At 35.0% G+C, this 19,809-nt stretch overlaps 1 pseudogene; it reads right to left on the bottom strand.

Annotated features, from left to right (window-relative positions):
• Positions 1–6,323: 6,323 nt before the first annotated feature.
• LOC141515895 (splicing factor 3B subunit 6 pseudogene) lies at positions 6,324–6,879 on the bottom strand (annotated as a pseudogene).
• Between the last annotated feature and the right edge of the window lie 12,930 nt (positions 6,880–19,809).

Below are 19,809 nucleotides of genomic sequence, written 5' to 3'. Positions count from 1 at the left end.
TGTGACCAAATTCCAGAGCTATCAGATAAAAGAGAAAATCCTAAGAGCAGCCAGAAAGAAACAATTTAAATACAAAGGAGCCACAGTAAGGATTTTGCAGGACCTGACACATCAACATTAAGGGACTGAAGGGTCTGGAATGAGATATTCCAGAGAGCAAGGGAGCATGGAATGCAGTCAAGAATCCACTATCTGGCAAAGCTGGGCCTTCTCTCCCAGGGGAAAAGATGGACATTTAATGAAATGTGAGATTTCCAACATTTCCTGATGAAAAGACCAGAGCTAAATAGAAAATTTGGACATCAAACAGGAGGCTCAAGAGACATGTGAAAAGGTATAAAAAAGGTGTAAAGAAAAAAAATCTACTATCCAATAAGAGAAACTGGCTATATCCCTACCTGGGAGAAAGACTCTAATAACTCTCCAGAATTGTAACTATTAAGGGGAATATACTTAGAAGTTACAGACACTCATGACTTTTCTCTGACTCAGATAGAATGATTTAAAAACAATATCTCCTTAAAAGGGGGGACAGTAAGGAGACTAGAGGATGGAGGAGATTGAATGAGGTAAAGCACATTACATTAAGAGGTACAAAAGACCTATTGCAACAGATTTGGCTTAAAGTTAACTTACACACACTCAGTTAAGTTAAGAAACTTCTCTTGCCCTTCAAGTATTAAAAGGGGAAAAGGGGAGGAGGGACAGGAAGGGGGAGAAAAAAGGGAACTAACAGAAGGAAGGGAAGTAGGAAGGGAAAAGGAGAAAGGGGAAAGAAAGGGGAGGGGGTTCATATAGGAAGGCAAACACACTGAAGGTGGCAGTATTCAGAAATAAATATACAACCCATTAACAGGCCCCTACTTGAAATGTTTCCAGTTCATTGGGATGTAACAGAATATATACATTCCCCTTAACATTCCCCTTAAGTTTCTTGAGAAGAGGTCATTTGGCAGTTCTATCCTTGTGGTCCTGGATACTGGGAGTTTGCTTTTTACATGTATAAGACTGGAGTTTTGTTATTTAGTCAGAGTAGTACTCAAAGCTAAAACTTAATGACTCATCTACCACTATTCTCTGTTGCTTCTCACTTTTCATCATCATCATAATCATTATTTTCATCATCTTCATCACCATACCTAGCATTTAAGTAAAGCTTTAAGACTTGGAAAGTATGCTAAAATAATATCTCATTTGCAGATATGTGGTGCTGTTTGTAGAAGGCTGGACCTAAAGTCAGAAAGATCTGAGTTCAAAATTGACGTCTAATATTTATTAGTCCTGTGACCTGGGCAAGTTGTTTCACTTCTGTCATCTTCAATTTGAGCAAGATAAGCAGAACCAGAAAAACACTGTACACCCTAACAGCAACATAGGGGTGATTATCAACCTTGATGAACTTGCTCATTCCATCAGTGCAACAATCAGCGACAATTTGGGGCTGTCTGCAATGGAGAATACCATCTGTATCCAGATTAAGAACTATGGAGTTTGAACAAAGTTCAAGGACGATTCCCTTTTATTTTAGAAAAAACTGATATTGTCTGGTTTTGTTATCTCTTATCTTTTATGTTTCTTCCTTAAGGATATGATTTCTCTCTCATCACACTCAATTTGGATACAATGTACAACATGGAAACAATGTAAAGACTGACAAATTGCTTTCTGGGGGGGGTTGAGGGGAGGGAAGTAAGATGGGGGGAAAATTCTAAAATTCAAAAAAAATAAAATTTTTAATTTAAAATAAAATAAAATGAGGATGAAAAATAGCACCTTGAGAAAGGCATGCCAATTAAATAATGTAACATTTTCAAAAGTGTTTTTAAATGTATCTGACATATAGTAGACATTTCATAATACTTACCTTTTCCTTCCCCTCACATTTCATCTTCACAGCAGCCCTGTATGTATATAGTAACCACTCAATGAAAGTTTGGTCCAGTGCTCTTGAAATGGCATTACTTTTTAATACAAGTTGAAATTCTGTGTATGAAAATTATCCTTGAAAATCTATGACTAATATCCAAGAGTGAGATTCTTTCAATGGCATAATGTTCTTATTTGGAGCATTAGAAAGCAGAATTATATTACATCAATTTTGCAGAAGTCTCCCTTCCATGGGTCAACAACTGATTCCCCCATGGCCACCAAGCTGAAATGTTCCAGAGGAAAAAACTGAATCCAGGTCTTTCTTAAACCAAGCCCAGCTCTCTATCTACCATGTTAGTTGTATCAGATTCAGAATTCAGAAAAACTCATCCCTATGGGTTATGTATTTACTGACTCTGGAAACCCCAAATCAACCTTATCTATGTTGCATTACATTGTTGCTTTGTTAAACATTTTCCAGTGACATTCTAATCCTTCTCAGGGCCCACAAGGAGGCTATAAGTTTGATCTTTCTGTATGAAACAAAGTAACCTTATTTTTCTTCCCCTCTGAATGTGGAATCATCTTTGGAATTTTAATGGTATGTGATTATCAGGATCATATATTCCTTTGTCAATGGACTTCCATCGGAACAATTTTGAGCGACTTACTTTCTAATTGGATCTTTCTCTGAAGTTGTAATTAAGAAATATATTTTGGGGAGCAGATAGGTGGCACAGTGAATAGAACACCAGATGGAATCAGGAGGAACTGAGTTCAAATTAAATCTCATCCATTTGACACTTTTAGCTATGTGACCTTGGGTAAGCCATTTAATTCAGATTACATGAAAACAAAGAGTATACTTTCAATCATTCTACAAATCACCACATTTAGACTTAGGTGAATCAGAAATGAGGAAAGCTGGAAATATGACATCTATTTAGGTCTCATACATTGTCAGAAATAGAAATAATTTCCATTCAAAATCACTATAGTGTTTATATCAATAGAAAAGTTATTTTATTCGGTGCAAATTAATTGATTGGCAGTAAATTTGTCAGTCTTGGGATTTCTTTCAATTATTTTACATGGAACATTGGAAAATACATTACTATTCAGTTTTTAGAGAACACATACTAGAATCAAAGTCAGAATATGTGTTTTTAGAAATTAGTAAACAGGTTATCAGGCAGCTGAATGGGTAGAGTAGACAGAGTGCCTGAACTGGAATCAGAAAGACTTTTCTTCTTGAGCCCAAATATGATTTAAACATTAGCTTCATGACTCTAAACTTAATCCTGGTTGCCTCAGTTTTCTCATCTATAAAATGATCTGAAGAAGGTAATGGCAAACCAAGTATTTTTCCAAAGAAAATTCAAATGAGTTTACCAGGAATCAGACACAACTTGAAAAGGACCCAATGAAAACAAGTCAATAAACAGGCCTCTGATAATATTGAATTTTACTGTCATTTATTCTCAAAATTCCTGCTATTCAAAATAAATTATTATATGTAGTGTAATACTATCACATCTTAAGAAATGAATTAATACAGAGTAAAAATATGTAGAATTAAGAAAATATAGTAGCATTACAGTTATATGAATATAGTAATAATATATTTTATACAGTAATTTCTTTAACATTACAAAGAAAAACAACTTTGAAAGACAATAAACTTAATGGAATATTATTAGACACTAAAAATTTGTGGATTTGTTTTACTAACCATGTTTTGTGTTGCAAGGATTATCTTTATACCCCTTTTTGTGGGGATAATGTTTTGAGGACACAATACATTTAAAAATAGTAATACCCAAAGAAGTGGGAGAATAAAGAGAGTCAAAAACCAAAAAAAGGTTTGGAAAAGGCACATAAATGACAGAACAAAATTCAGAGAGAAATACAAATAAGTAGGACAGTTTTGAAAATAAAATGCTAAATATTTTGGTTTCTTTTTAAAAGAAAGCTATGTAAAATATACACCAATGACTTCATAAACAATGTTCCTTTTCTTTTTATATGGAAATAGTCACTCTTTTTGTGTATATGTTTGTAAAATTTGGGGTAAAAAATAAATGTTAAAAAAAGCATCCTCCACTCCCTAAATCACTGTAGTTCTATCCAAGAATTTGATAAAGTCTTTACATTCAAGTAAGGGTGTGTTTAATTTCTGAATTAGAAATATGTAAAATGTTACTCTCCCTACCCACTCAATATGCCTAAAAGCACAGAATCACTGAATATGATTAACAGTAAAAGAACTGGGGGGGCACAGCCAAGATGGCAACAGGAGAAGAGCTTCTCCTAGGTGTTTTCTCCTTAATATTTCAAAAATCTTAAAATTATGACTCTAAGTAAATTTTCAAGAGACAGAACCTACAGAAAGATCCAGTGAGACAATTATTCAGACCAAAGTAACATGGAAAATAGGGGAAATGCTCCACCCCATGAGGTTAGAGGGGTGGCCCACCAGAGTGAAGAAACTTCAGCCTCCCAGAGGCAGTTCCAGGATGCCTGGGAGCCAACTCATGGCACCAGGGGCAGTTTCCTGATCTACACCCTGGGGGGAGTACCAGGCACCTCTTGGAAGAACAGCGGGAGGATCTCTGTCAGAGAGAGCAGGGCACTCAGCAAGCAGCAGTGGCCATGGCAGCCCAGATCCAGGAAACCAAAGCAGGTGAGGATCCAGTAATCAGGAGCCCCCAGGCAACTGAGCCTTGAGTGCTCAGCTCCACGGAAGGTAGGGGAGTGGAGGGAGACTTCAGAGGTCTGTCCTCTGTACCTGGAACAGGATTCTGGGGCTCTGACCACATTCAGAACCTGATTGTAGCCTAGGCCTCCCATAGAACAGGGCCACCCTCACCTCAGTCCTGTGGCAGAGGGGTACACTTGTTGTAATTCATAGATCATGAGGTAAGTCAGAGCTTCACACATTGAGATCCTTGTGGGGGGAGAGTGTTCCAATAATACTCAAAAGCTCAGTAAGCACCCCAAAACCAGGCAAAGGCTGGAGAAATGAGTAAACATAGGAACAGCATTTGTTCTATGATCCCAAGTTGTCTATGATCCCAAGAATGATCAAAATACTCAATCTGAAGATGAGGTAGTACAAATCTCCTGCATCTAAAGACTCCAAGAAAAATGAAAATTGTGCTCATGCTATGACAGAGCTAAAAAAAAGATTTTGAAAATCAAGTAAGGGAAATAGAAGAAAAATTGGGAAAAGAAATGAGAGAGATGTAGGAAAAATATGAAAAAAAGTCAGCAGTTCAGTCAAGGAGATCAAATAAATGTTAAAGAAAATACTATGTTAGAAAAAATAGTATAGGTCAAAAGGATAAAACAGTACAAAAAGTTATTGAGGAGAAGAATGCTTTAAAAAGCAAAATTGGCCAGATGGAAAAAGAGATAAGAAAGCTCTCTGAGGAAAACAAATCCTTCAGACAAAGAATAGAACTGAGGGAGATTGCTGATTTTATGAGAAATCAGGACACAATATTTCAATACCAAAAGAATGAAAAATTAGAAGAAAATGTGAACCATCTCATTAAAAAAACAACTGATATGGAAAACAGATTTAGGAAAGATAATCTAAAAATTATTGGAATACTAGAAATTCATGATCAGGAAAAGAACCTTGACAGCATTTTCAAAGGATTACTACAAGAAAATTGCCCTGATATCCTAGAAGCAGAGGGCAAAATAGAAATGGAGAGAATACACCAATCTCCCCTGGAAAGAGATCCAAAAAAACAAGCCCAGGAATATTATAGCCAAGTTCCAGAACTACCAAGTCAAAGAGAAAATATTACAAGCAACCAGAAGAACACAATTCAAATATCATAGAGTTGCAGTCAGGATCACACAAGACTTAGCAGCAACTACATTAAGAGCTGGTAGGACTTGGAACATAATATTCCAGAAGGCAAAAGAGCTTGGAATGCAACCAAGAATCAACTACCCAGCAAAACTGAACATCCTTTTTCAAGGGGAAAAGATGGACTTTCAATGAAGCAGGGGAATTTCAATTGTTCCTGTTGAAACAACCAGAGCTGAACAGAAAGTTTGACCTTCAAATACAGGACTCAGGTGAAGCATAGAGAGAGGAGGAGAAGGTGAAATATGAGAGACTTAATGATGATGAACTACAAGTATTCTGGCATAGAAAAATGATACTGATAATACTCATATAAAACTTCTCATTTAATAGAGCAGGTAGAAGGAGCTTTTATAGCTGAATCACAGGAGAGAGCTGATTTTGAAGATTTAATATATTGTAAAAATGGAGTCAATGGCTAAAAGGGAAGCGTAATGGGAGTAAGAGAAAGGAGAGGTGGAATAGGCTAAGATATTTCATACAATAAGATTTTTATTGCAATGATATGGAAGGGGGAAAGGAAAAGGGGGATGAGGGAACCTTTGCTCTCATCAGAGGTGGCTCAGAAAGGAAACAGCATATACAGCTCCTGGGGGGAGGAAGGAGCCCCCTCACTTGGGCGGGTCGGTGTTGATGCCATACTTCTCCTTGAGCAGCTTCAGCTACTCCTCTTTCTTCTTTGTGTCCATCTTCTGGAAAGCCCTGTTGGCATTGTAGTAGAGGACCACCAGGTAGCGGTTGCACACGTTGAAGCCCGACAGGTGGTCGCAGGCATTCTTGCCATCGAAGATGTCCTCATACACCACGTAGGCAGTGCCTCGGGTTTCCAAGGTGTTCCCGACGCAGATCTGCGGGCTGGGGCCGTACTTGCCGAAGATGTCGTACATCTATTCGGCTGTGATCTTGTAGGGCAGGTTGCGGATGTAGAGGATGTGGTTCATCTCCGACGGGAGCCGAATGTTCGCGCATTTGGCCGCTTGCATCGCCAAGGCAGCAGAGTTGGGCGGGGGCCGTCGAGGCCGGGGGTCCGGTCTGTTCCCTGCGGTGTCGGCCTCCTCCTCCTCCTCCGCCACCACCGACCCTTTCTGGGCTTCCTCTTCCTCGCGGCGGACACGCCCAGATCCCATGGAACTACCCCCATATGAATTTTGTTACTAATTTTTCTAGCTCAATTAAGTAACTTTTTTGCAGTTCTATTGGTATGGTACTGAAGAAGTAATTTAACTTAGATAGAACTGGCTCAGTCTACCCATGAGAATTGACATTTGCCTAAATATTTAGATCTGATTTTATTTGGGAAGTGCTTTACAATTGTTTTCATAGAGTTTCTGAGTTTCACTGGTAGGTAGGTAGACTTTCAAGTATTTTATATTGTCAAAACAGTTAATTTACTTTTTTTTAGGTTTTTTGCAAGGCAAACGGGGTTAAGTGACTTGCCCAAGGTCACACAGCTAGGTCATTATTAAGTGTCTGAGGCCGGATTTGAACTCAACTACTACTCCTGACTCCAGGGCCAGTGCCCTAACCGCTGCACCACCTAGCCACCCCCACAATTACTTTAAATGGATTTTCTCTTTATTTTTTGCTGCTGTGTCTTGTTGGTAATATATAGAAAGTCTGAGGAATTGTGTGATTTTATTTTATATTCAGCAACTTTGCTAAAGCTGCTAATTGTTTCAAAGAGATTTTAGTTGATTTTCTAGGATTCTCTAAGTACACCATCTTATCTGCAAAGAATGAAAATTTTGTTTCTTCTTCATTTATTCTAATCCTTCAATTCTTTTTCTTCTCTTATCAGTAAGCTAACATTTCTGGTGAAATACTGTATAATAGTGGTGATAATGGGCATCCTTGTTTCACTCCTAATTTTATTGGGAATGCTTCTTTGGTGAAAGTTTTAGAATGCTTTTCATTTTACGGAAGACTTAATTTTATTACTGTGATCTCTAGTGTTTTTAATAGGAACAGGTGCTATATTTTATCAAAAACTTTTTCAGCATCTATGGAAAAATCATATGATTTTTATTAGATTTGTTATTGATATGGTCATTTATGCTGATAGTCTTCCTAATTTTAAAACAACCCTGCATTCCTGATATAAAGACCACTTGATTATCCTGGTGATAAATTTCTGCAATTATTTTGCTAAAATTTTATTTAAAATTTTTGCATCAATATTCATCAGGGTAATTGATGGTATAATTTTCTTTCTCAATTTTGACTCCTAGTTTCAGTATCAGAACCATATTGGTGTCATGGAAAGGAATTTGGAAAAACTCATTCTTCCACTTTTTTTCAAATGATTTTTATACAATTGGAATTAATTGTTCTTTAGATGTTGGGTAGAATTCACTTATGAATTCTTCCGACCATGTAGACTTTTTCTTAGGGAGTTCATTGATGGCTTAATCAATTCCTTTTTCTTAAAAGGTGCTATTTAAGTATTTCATTTCCTTTTCTTTTAAATTGGACAATTTATATTTTGTAAATATTCATCCATTTCACTTAATTTGTCAAATTTATTGGCATACAACAGGGCAAAGAAGCTCTGAATTATTACTTTAATTACCTCCTCTTTATTGATGAAGTCACCTGTTTCATTTTTGATACTGGTAATTTGGTTTTCTTTTTTAATCAAATGAACCAAACAGTTATCTATTTTATTAGCTTTTTCATAGAACTAACTCTTAATTTTTATTTATTAGTTCAATAGTTTTCTTACTTTTGATTTTATTAATTTCAACTTTGTTTTTTTGCAGAATTTCAAATTTGGTATTTAATTGGGACTTTTTAATTTGTTCTTTCTCTATTTTTTTAGCTATTTGCCCGATTTATTTATCTCTTTATTTTATCTATATAAGTATTTAGAGATGTTACATACCCCTAATAACTGCTTTTGACTGTATCCCACAAGTTTTAGTATGTTTTCTCTTTATTGGCATCATCTTGGATAAAAGTATGAATTATTTCTATGGTTTGTTCATGACCATTCTTTAATATTAGGTTATTTAGTTTCCAGCTGATATCTCTCTATGGCCCTTTACTGCATATGGTATTTATTGCATCATAATTTGAAAAGGATGAATTTCTTAATTTTGCCTTTCTACATTTGATTTGGGGTTTTTAAGACATAGTGCATGGTCAGTTTTTGTGTAGGTGCCATGTACCATAGGAAAAAGAATAGATATTCCTTCTAACTCCATTCAAATTTCTCCAGAGGGCTAACATATCTAACTTTTGTAATATTTTATTCATCTTCTTAACTTCCTCCATGTTAATTTTATGGTTAGATAACTACTAGTATTGTTTTGCTCTCTATGTCTTCTTGTAACTTAACTTCTCTTCTAGAATATGGATGCTTGAACCAAGAAAATATTGTACCCATTAACAACAACATAGTGAGTTGATGAACCTTGATGGATGAAGCTCCTCTCAGTCATTCAGAGAACGAGGACAACCCTAAGAAACTTGTTATGGACAATGCTTACTACATTCAGAGGAAGAAAAAACAAAGCAAAACAACAACAAATAACCCTGAATCTGAATGTATGTATCATTCATTTTTTTAAAACTTCTCTTATGTTTTTCTTTCCTGTCTCATGTTTTCCTTTCTTTTCCATCTAATTCCTCATACAGAAAATGACTAACCTGTAAACATGTAAAACACAAATGTGCATATGTAATATTTACCAGTCTGTTTACCACTGAGGGGAGAGAGAGAGTGGAAGAAAATTATGTAACTTAAAAACATGCATAAGCATGTGGATGAATGTTGAAAAATTTTTATAATATGTAATTGGAAAAATAAAATATCAATTAAAAAAATTTTGATACTATACCACTTTGTGCATACATGTTTAGTTCTGGGGTTAAGTGGTTTGCCCAAGACCACACAGCTAGGTAATTATTAAGTATCTGAAACCAGATTTGAACTCAGGTACTCCTGACCCCAGGGCTGGTGCTCTATCCACTGCGCACCTAGCCACCCCTCTTCCCTCCCTTCTATCACTCCTTCCTTCCCTCCCTTGAATTTCTAAACCAACTAATTGTATGGATTATTTGATCTTTGAGCCAAATCTGATGAGAATAAGATTCTCACAGTTCTCATCCCCTCCCTTCACTCTCTTTACTGTATTAGATCCTTTGCACCTCTTCATGTGATATAATTTTCGCCACTCTTCTTCCCCCTCATTCCATTTCATTACAATGTCTCCTTTATAATGTCTTAATTTTTTTAAATAATTCTATCAAAATCAACTTATATCCATTCCTTTAGTCTAAGTGTACTCCCTCTAATAGTTGCAATTCTCAAGAATTATGACAATCTTCCTCCCATGTAGGAATGTAACCAATTTAATCTTATTGAATAGCAGTCTTGTTCTTTCCCCCTTTTCATTAATCTCCTGAGTCTCCTGTTTGAAGATCAAATTTTCTATTTAGCTTTTCTCTTTTCATCAGGAATTATTGAAAGTCACTTATTTGATTAAATGTTCATCTTTTCTTCTGAAAGAGAATTTTTCTGGGTAGATGAATCTTGGTTGTAATCCAAGATCTCATGCCCTCTGAAATATCATGCTCCAGGTCCTTCTACCCTTTAAAGGTGATGCAACCAGGTCCTATGTAATTCTGACTGTGGCTCCTTGGTGTTTGAATTGCTTCTTTTTTGCCTGCCTCCAGAATTTTCTCCTTTTTCTGATAATTCTGGAATTTGACTACTATATTCTTTGGTGTTTTCATTTTGAAATCCCTTTCTGGAGGTGATTGGTAGATTCTTTCAATGACTCATCATCAGATTCCAGAATAAGGGAAGTTTTCTGTGATGATTTCCTGAAAAATATTATCCAGGTTCTTTTTTTTTTATCATGACTTTCTGGTAGTTCAATAACATTTAAATTATTTCTCCTGGATCTGGTTTCCAAGTCATTTGTCTTACCAATGAGATGTTTTACATTTTCTTCTATTTTCATTTTTTTAATTTTGTTTAATGTTTCTCGGTGTCTCATAAGTCATTAGCTTACACGGGTTTTTACTTATCCCTTCCCCTTTATCAGTCTCACCTTCTCCTTTCTTTTCCTTTGCCCCTACTTCCCTGAAGGGTAGGATAAATTTTAAAACTATTTGGAAACGTATTCTATTTCCTCTTTGAGTCAAATATGTTGACACATTTACTTAGTAATTAAAGGCTCCCTTCTTTCTTTTTATTATAGAACATCTTATGTGTCTCTTTATGTGGTGCTATTTATCCTCAAATGCCTTCTTCTCCTGGTAGAATTCTCTTGCTCATATTTTATTCATTTTATGCTTGTCTTGTACCTTCTGCAAAGTATGAGACTCTCAACTGTCTTGATAGAAGTACAATTCTCAATCTGTTACATCACATCAACTTAAACTCACACTCTCCTTTCAAGAACAATTCCTCCAATTCTCTCAATATAAATGCAACTCTCAACAGCTAAGAGTTTGATCACAAGAAAATCTGTATCCACACCCCCTTTTAAAGTACCCTCCTTTCCACTGATCCAATAGGAATACAACCCCCTGATCATATCACAGCCAATTTATATTCACTTCTATACTTCTATGTTCCTTTCGATTGTCCTGTGAAGAATACAGTTCTCAAAAGATAACTAACATTTCCCCTTTCCATTTATTTTTTATGCATCTCTTGAGTCTTGTATTTAAAGATCAAATTTTCTCCTCAGTTCTACTCTTTTTTAATACATGTTTAAAAGTCCTCTATTTCATTGAAAATACATCTTTTCACCTGAAAGAATATGCTGAATTTGGAGGGTAGTTGATTCTTGGTTGCAATCCAAGCTCCTTTGCTCTCCAAAATATCATATTCTGGGCTCTCCATTCCTTCAATGTTGAAATTGTTCTGAATAATCCTAACTAAATCCCGATATTTACATTTTTTTTCTTTTTGACAGTTTACAATTTTTTCTATGAACTGAGATTTCTGAAATTTGGCTACAATATTCCTTAGTGTTTTTATTTGGGGGGGTTACTTTCTGGGAGTAAATCAATGATTCTCTCAAGGACTATTTTTATCTTCTGGTTCTATGATATTAGGACAGTTTTCTATGATAATTTCCTATATGAAATTCTCTAGGCTCTTTTCCTGATAATGACTTTCAGGTAGAACAATAATTCACAATTTATCTCTTCTGGATCTGTTTTCCAGGTCAGCCATGTTTCCTAAGAGGAAACATTTTCTTCTATTAACATTTTAAATTTTCTTTGATAGAATCTTGATGTCTCACGTAGTCATTCATTTCCATTTGTCCAGTTCTAGTTATTAATGATTTATTTTCTTTAGTTAGTCTTTTGTTTCCTCTTTCTGGTGGTTAATTTTATTTTCCAGTTAGTAGATTTTTCTTTTAAATTTTTTTACAGTTAATTTTTTTAATATTCTCCTGTATGACTCATTTTTTTTCCTCCAATTTTTTTTTTCCTCTCTTCTTCAGTTTTTAAAATCCTTTTAAAACTCTTCCAAGAGGTCTTTTTGGAATTTAGACCACTTCATCAATTTCTTAGGGGCTTCACTGGTAGGTATTTTGTCAGTGCCTTCCTCTTCTGTGATGGAATTTTTATCACACCTATCAGAATAGTAGCTGTCAATGGCTTGGCCTTTTTTGAGTTTTTGTTCTTTTGGTCATTTTGTCCATTGAGCTCTGTTCCTGTATAAGGTATAAAACCCCAAAACTTTTTAACTATTTGTTTATTTTTTCTAGGGGCCAGGGTTCTGGTTCCTTGTTTTCTGCTCTGACATTTCCATTATTACTGGTTTGTTTCCTGCATTAAGGTAGCCCAGCCAAGCACCAGCTTCCCACAGTTCAAAAACCTTGCTTTCTGAGCTGGCATTGGGAACCCCATTGCTGAGATAGATGCTCCAAGACCTTAACTGTGCTGTGGCTAAAAACCTCTCACTGGCTTCCCAATTCTCCTTCCTATACTGAACTGTACTTTCCTTTTACCCATCTCATATCTTTTCCTGAAATTTCCACAAGACATCTCACTGAAAAGATGTTTCACTGTTTTGCTCTGTTTTTTGAGAGTTCTGTCAACTTAAGATCTGTTTGGAGATTTCATTCAAAATAGGTCATCTGGTCTATCTTGATTCTACAAAAAGAAATGATGAAGTAAAATATATACTTTTTTTTTAAATTCAGCATCCTGAAATCAAAAGCATATGGAACTAGTAATCTTGTTTTTTGTTTGTTTTTTTTTGTAAGGCAGTAGGATTAAGTGGCTTGCCCAAGGCCACACAGCTAGGTAATTATTAAGTGTCTGAGCCCAAATTTGAACTCAGGTACTCCTGACTCAAGGGTTGGTGTTCTATCCACTGCACCACCTAGCCGCCCCATGAATTAGTAAAATAAGGAAAAGGCAGATGTTCCTTGGAATGATCTCTGAAATGTCAGTATAAAACACTGTTTTAAATTGGTATTCTCTCAACAATCCTTAGAATCCTTAGTATATTTTATATTCCAGACAGGAGAAAAAAAAAGAAATTGTAACTTGTGGAGTGGGACAAAAAAAAATAGAACTAGGTTATTTTCTGGTAATATACCTCTTTGGCAATACAATGTTATTTCATCATGTAATTCTTGGTTATTAAAATGTTGCAGCATACTCACTCACTCATGACTCCAGTACCATCGTGATATTCCTTAAATTTAATTCTTTATATATCATAATATTTTGTAATTCATGACTCACAGATATTTAACATTGATGAAAGTATATTATTTAAAAGAGATAAACTTTGTAGAATATCAAAAAGCAAAAAATTAAATACTGATTAATTTGGGGATAGTTAAACAAACAGTATATGATATAAATGTGATACATATATTATGTGATAGCTAAAAAGGCATGTGGTAATATTGCTATGCTGCAAAAAATTTAATATGATAAATAAAGTTGTGTAGGAAGACAAACTGTCACAGAATGAAGTTAGAAGAAAAAACAAAACAACAAAAATAATAATTGCAACAAAGCAGCATTAATCAAAAACAACAAATCAGCTGAAGCTGAAAGGTGTGAAATTATAATGACTGTTTGGTGTCAAAGAAAAATTAGGAGAATGAACCTACCCCCAAAATGCAGACACACCTTATTTGAAAAGGTAAAGGTCTGGGGGTTTGGGAAAATGCCACATTCCATATCAGACTTTTTCATTGTATTGGATTTTTTTTTCTGGATTTTTCCTTTTTTAAAAAATTTGTTATTGGGAATGGTTTTATTGAGGGAAAAATGAAGAGGGCATCTTTCAGAGATATGGATGATGTTAAAAATGAAAGGTATCAACAAAATTCTATGATTCAAAAGGGGTACCTTTGTTTCAGGTAGAATCTTTAGTTCATTAAAAGAACTGTGCATTTTCCCAATGGGAATCCAGCCAGTAATTTCACCAAGATCACCTGCTAGGGAAGATAAACATTCTCACAAATAGATGTATACCCCTTATGTGACCCATCCTTATTGAAGCCTTCTCCTCTTCCTCAGGCAACACTAAAGCTCTAAGTGAGAGGCTCTGAGCTCTTGACATTAGCCCAATTTTACTGCAACCTCTTATTTCCTTATCTTGTACCTCTGTCTGACTGGAGTTATTGGTTCATGGATCTGAGCTTTCCCAAATCATAACTGTTGATCAAAGATCTTAAGTGCAGTTTTTCTCCATCTTCTGGCTCACAATGAGAGGATAAATAGGTTAATTTGTCCTTTACCATAGCTCTCAAGTGATATGTTAAGAATCAGAAGAGTGTACAGATCACTAGTTTATTTCAGTCATTTGGTTTTTTCAAAAACAACAAAGAAATGATTTGGAGTGAAATCTCCAAGGAATTAATTAACTGAGCAAAGACATTCATAGCACTAGTTAAAGGTTGGATAAGCTACCAAAAGCTGAATTCATTCTCTGGGTGCCACTGGCTACAAAATGCAATTAATCTAGTTAATATTAAATAACTATTATCATGTGAAAAGGAGACAATTAATAATGTATATGTGCATGTATATATAATTTTCTGTGCATATATATATATATATATATACATATACCCACACATTTAACTATGTCCTTTTCTCCCACTCTACGAGCTACAATTTCTCTATTTTCTCCTGTCCAGAACATAAAATATGATAAGGATTCTGAAGATTGTTGAGACTTTAAAACAGTGTTTTACACTGAGATTTCAGAGATCTTTCCAAGGAACACTTGCTCATCCCTTGGATTACTAGGTCCATATACTTTTGATTCCAGTATGCTGAATTTAAAAAAAAAAAAAGTATGTAGTTTACTTCATCATATACATTTGTGGACTAGATGACCTCTCTTGGGAGCCTAGGTGACATATTCCATCCTATTCCCTCCTACCCCCAACACTATCTCCAAGCAATTATGAAGGTCATGATGGTAAAGATAAAAATCCAAGGGAAAGAATTTGAGTTGGGGGGGCTGCAGCAATTACTTTCCAAACCCACAGTTGATCCTAACCAATGTTTAAGGCATTCAAATTCATCTTCTTTAAGATCAGAATCCAAGTCTGGCATCCAAAGCACAAGATGAGTCCTCTCTCTCCTTTACTTTGTTCAAACTAATGTGTATTTCTTTATATAGAAAATAGTGGAGAAAAATACATTAGTACAAAGTTAGTCTTTTCCTCAGAAAGTCATTAAAAATAGATGTGTTTCTGCCTAAAGACAGGGGAATGGATGAAATCACCTTTCAAGCTCCTTCTGGGCCTACAATTTCTAGGTTTTCATGCCTAGGCTGCATATATATTCTGATCACAGAAATGGCATTTTCCTGAGAAGAGCACTTGTCTTGGGAGGATAGGGGTGGGGGAGGGGATGTCATGGCAGTGGAATGATCATGTTATTTTCTAACTTTAAAATCCTAAAGGATATTTCATTTAAATTGTGATTTAATTATTCATTAGGTATAATACACTTAACATTTCAATAATTAACTGCTTTAGCAATAACGGAGAAAACCTGATTTATCTGTTTATTTCCTCCTTTAAAAGTCTCTAATTGTTCTCGCTATTCTCTACTTCATAATGCTTTCAGTGATTAGAAAACATCAGGAATTATTTAAGAACAAGGGTTCCAAAGTATTGTTCTTCTTTTCTTTCCCATAGAAAGTCTTTTGGCAACAAGTATAGATTATGTGTTTTTCTATGTTACATAAAGGTTCTAAAATCCCTAAGGAAGGTGAAAATGTTAAATATATTGAAAATAATTTAAAATAAAAGAAAATATATAAACCACAGAAGAACTTAAAGAAATAAGAAAATCCATGAGTTATGTTTTTACTACAATGCTTAAATACTTGTATATGTCAGTTAACTCTTTAGTTTGTGACTTCTTTCTACTAATACAGATTACAGTCTCTCCATACTTTCTTATCCTGTTCAAATTTTCCCCCCCAATGATGGAAACATCTAAAATTCTAGAGACCTTTTCTGATGCTTATTGCTACTTTTTGCAAACAAGTCACTGGGGAAAAATTATGTCTGTAGCATTCCTTGATTCACTAGCATTGTGCTTCTTCAGTCATGGGTAGTGTTTCATGAGTTGCTTCAATACAACATCTTCTAGAAAATATGACTATTAAAGAGATGACTTTTTTTCAGCACTGTGCCCCTTGGGTCTTAGTAAGTACAGAAAAAAAATGCAAATACAGTTGGTTTTGAAAGGAAACATGGCACAGGAGAAAGCCTGGATTTTAAGTCAGAGGTGTTGGGTTCAAATTCTGACTCTGATACTACTTTGATGACCTCAGAAAAGTCATTTTTACCTTTCTTGACCACAGTCTCTATGTTATGTCCAGAAAATGTGACAAAGACCTCTATCTTATTTGGTGGCATTTTGCTTTCCTCATGGTTAAAATCTTTTTATATTTGGTTATTTTTAATAGCTAAAAGATGCTAACAGTATAGAGAAGTTCAAGGTTCTCAAAGTACTTTACATATATTATCTCATTTGATCCTCAAAATAATCTTCAATTTTATTCCTATTTTATAAAAGGAGGAAATGAGGTTAAGGTCACAGAGCACATAGAGACTCATTGCTTTTGAAAGTTAATTTAAAATGAAAGATTTATTTGTTGGGGAAATGAAAAGACTGGGCTTGGTTGATCATTTTGAACTCTGTTGACCAAAAGCTTTTATTATACCAGTTCAGGGTTTGTATGTTTGTCTTGTCTATGCACTTGTGTGTGTGAGAATTTCCTTCTCAGAATAATGTTTTGCTTTAACATCCCTAATTGCAGAAAATGCTAAATTTCAATTAGAGGTTAGAGAAAATAAAGATGTAGTTGTTTTTCCATTTAAAAAAAAGAAAGTTATCCATATGTTTCTCCACATTTTGTGTGTTTGTGTTATATTGTGTGTTTGAGAATTATGCAGCACATGGGCAGTGAGCTGAGCCTGTAATTAAATAACATCAGAAAAATGAATGGACCATAGGAGTCCAAATGTGGGATTGTAAGATATCCTAGAGGCCAGTTAATCCAAATTCTTTATTCTATAGAAGACAAAACTATGGTCATGAAAGTTTCTGTTCATAATTAATAATTAACTAATAATTAACAACTTATCTAAATAATTCAGGTTGAATTTGTAGCCTCTTGAAGTATTTTTACTCATCTTTAACTTTTCTTCTAATTTGGATCTTTTTTTACTTTTTACTCTAATTAACCAATGGTTTAACTGTACAACTATTTCTGAAATGTCTGTTATATTGGTCGATGATAATGAAGATAATGACATCAGGGATATGATGCCATGACAAGCAAGTGAATTGGATTACTGAGGGGGTGCTGTGCTAAGTTACCAGCCTCACTTTTTCCTCCAGAGCTATCTGGGTCCAGTGAACAAGTGAAGGTGACTTTATATGAGAGGCAATCAGGTTATGTGACTTGTCCAAGGTCTCACAGTGAGTGTCAATTGTCTGAGGTCAAATTTGAACTCAGGTCCTCCTGACTCTAGGGCTGGTACTCTATCCACCCAAGCTAGCAATCTTCTTATATCTTTCTTCCCTTTTCATATTCTATGATCCAAAAGCCCTGATCCATATTCTGTCCTTCACAATGGCACTCCAACTCCCGTCTCTATGCATTTTTACTAAATTGATCCCATTTCTGGAACATTCATTCTCCTTGCTCACCCTTGCCTTTTAGACTATGTTCCTGCAAAGCTATCAAATTCTATCTTCCACAAAAGACTTGTTCTAGTCCTCCCAGATGCCAAAGTCTTCTCATCCAAGGTTACTTTCCATCTATTCTGTATGTGTCTTGTATATTATATCTATTGATTTATGGTTGTCTTTTGCAATAGAATGTAAGGCAGGGACAATTTTTTACTTTTTTTGTATCCCAAACACTTAGCTCAATGCCTGTCCCACAGGAAATACTTACAGTAAATGCTTGTTTTCCCTTACTGTCTCTGAAGTTATTCAGTTTCATTTTTCATGAATTGGTATTAGGTGTTTGCCATATAAAATATATTTTGGTCTTCCTAAAAAAAGATTTTCATATTATATTTCTATCTTGTGATACTTAATATCATGAGGCACAATAATAGTTTACAAACTTTTGACTGCTATTATTTATATCATAAGTGCTATTTTCTTTTTTCTTTTTTCTTTTTTTTTTTTTTAGGTTTTTGCAAGGCAAATTGTAAGTGGCTTGCCCAAGGCCACACAGCTAGGTAATTATTAAGTGTCTGAGGCCGAAGTGGAGGTACTCCTGACCCCAGAGCCAGTGCTCTATACACTACACCACCTAGCTGCCCCATAAATCCTATTTTCAATGGATTTTCTTTCTCCTTTCCTATGCCACCTCTGCATTAAAGTTATAAACATAGACTGAGTTCAGAAAATATTATCAAGCACCTGATAGAATTTCATATTAGCTACAATTATCCTCACAATGCCCTGAGTGCTTTTATAAATTATGAGCATAGCAAAGAGAGATGACCAAGTGTCCCATGAAATTATATTTCTTATTGCATTCTATAATCTTCCCTCAGCACCTGGAGTATTCTCAGTCCTCAAACATGCCTCCACCCTGCTGTCCCATTTCTCTTACTGAGGGCTTCCTTCTAAGGCTTCTATTTTAGGGACAGGTTCAGGTGTCATCCCTTCCCTGGCTATGCTTTGAACTCTTTGACCTTCACCATTATGCCCCCATTTGAGATTGAAATGGAAGTTAAGTTGTAGTTTTTAACTTTATCATGAGGAATTATTTTATGGTTTGTGGTATTTGGGGGAGGGAATATATCACAAAATGATTACAAGATAAAAATTAAAAGCCATCAATGGTATTATTATAAAAAAAATAAAATTAATGGATAACTATCCAGTCAAAAGTCAAATTAGGTAACTCACATTTGAGCTATCTAATCCAGGCTTCCAATTGGTACCTAATAGAGTATCATATAAACATCTACTATCTAATAACACTTAGTCACTTTACCAGAATGAGCAGATGAAAACATTTTTGTAGGCTTTACAAAGACTTCTGAGGTGAGAGACATTAAATGGATATCAGTTGTTATTATTACAGTACATAGCTTCAACACAGGTAATAAAATGCATATTTTTTTCTTTAATAGCTAACATGTCACACAAAATTCTCTGGCATCTATTCTTTTTCATTGCTTAACCTTTACTACATACACATACAGATTGTTTCACCAAATAATACAATCATGACAACAATGAGGAAAAGACTTACAAACCATTAAAAGACCATATGTTTTATAAGGGAAGAAAATCTCCAGTGTATTTCTAAAAGCTCATCCTACCTTCAGGAGGAACTCTCCATAGTAAAAATAGTTCAAAAGCCCAATCATTAATTCTATTTAGACTTAATATGTCATAAAGCTAAGGAAAGCAAGTCTATTTTCCTCTCTGCTGGGGCACAAAAAGTATATTAGCTATTCCAGCCAGGACTGTGAATGATTTATTAATTCAATTTGGGAATGTGTGACTGTCAGATCATATAAATCCATATTACAAAAAGACACATTTATATGAAGATTCCC

Source organism: Macrotis lagotis, chromosome 1 (assembly GCF_037893015.1).
Source record: "Macrotis lagotis isolate mMagLag1 chromosome 1, bilby.v1.9.chrom.fasta, whole genome shotgun sequence".
Lineage (NCBI taxonomy): Eukaryota > Metazoa > Chordata > Mammalia > Peramelemorphia > Peramelidae > Macrotis > Macrotis lagotis.
The sequence above is the reverse complement of the archived record's forward strand: the minus strand, read 5'-3'. Positions and strand labels throughout refer to the sequence as shown.